The sequence below is a fragment of the Aplysia californica genome, unplaced genomic scaffold (assembly GCF_000002075.1).
Source record: "Aplysia californica isolate F4 #8 unplaced genomic scaffold, AplCal3.0 scaffold00608, whole genome shotgun sequence".
Classification (NCBI taxonomy): Eukaryota; Metazoa; Mollusca; class Gastropoda; order Aplysiida; family Aplysiidae; genus Aplysia; species Aplysia californica.
The window spans coordinates 317,456-318,374 of NW_004797878.1; the positions used below are offsets into that span (position 1 = coordinate 317,456).

General features: G+C 39.7%; 1 non-coding gene across 1 annotated transcript; it reads left to right on the plus strand.

The window, feature by feature from the left end:
- Nucleotides 1-557: 557 nt before the first annotated feature.
- TRNAG-GCC lies at nucleotides 558-628 on the plus strand. Its single transcript has one exon. It is a non-coding gene; the product is annotated as a tRNA-Gly (tRNA).
- The last annotated feature ends 291 nt before the right edge of the window (nucleotides 629-919 follow it).

A 919-nucleotide genomic window follows, 5' to 3' on the forward strand; every position in this document is an offset into this window, starting at 1 on the left:
TTTTGAGACTGCTGCACTGTTTGCTGCAGATCACACATAAAGCCACTAAAACTGTCGCAAATCAATCATTTTCAAGACAGTTTCAAATATAACTGTAAAATATCAAATTATGGATAAAAATAGGGGAGCATGCCCCCCTGTAACCCCCCAGATTTTCTTTTACCCCAGGCCCACCTGGAACCCCCCGATTGGTCCAAAGCATGTCTATCTCGGTTAAAAACTATCAAATATTTCAAAAACTATTTATTTGCGACGGAAATGAAGTTGATATTCGTGTTCAGCGCATCAATATTAAATTTGAGTAGAAAATAGACAACTGGTAGCTGAGTGAGAGACGGGAGGGAAAGTACAAAAAATACCGCTTGTACGGCACACATAGGCTAGACCTAGATCTAGACTTAATAAGTGTTTTATTTTTAAATATGGGGAGGGGGAGGGGGAGGGGGTCCCAGGTCTGTATTTTGTTCCTGCCGCGTTGCTAGGGGGTGAAAAAATAATAAAGTGAGAGTGAAAACGCTTGCCAGCTACTGAACATTATTATCGCCCAGTGGGTATGAGCATCGGTGGTCTAGTGGTAGAATACTCGCCTGCCACGCGGGTGACCCGGGTTCGATTCCCGGCCGATGCAGGATTTTTTTTTTCTCTTTTCTTTCTTTTTGGTTTACATTCAATCAAATGTTAGTGAATATTTTAGTATAGGTTATATCTTATATTTTAATTTTCCTTTCCATCTCCTGTATGAATCGTAACCCTGCGCAAAGAACAGCATTAACATCAATGTTATTAAAGGCATTTAGAAATCTATTTGGAATTTGCGACGAGTGAAAAATACACTATATAGGCCTACATGTATTTCTATTGTAGGTTACTACCGTCAAAGCATTTGCTGTTCAGAATGTAACTTCTAGTTTCGTGCCTT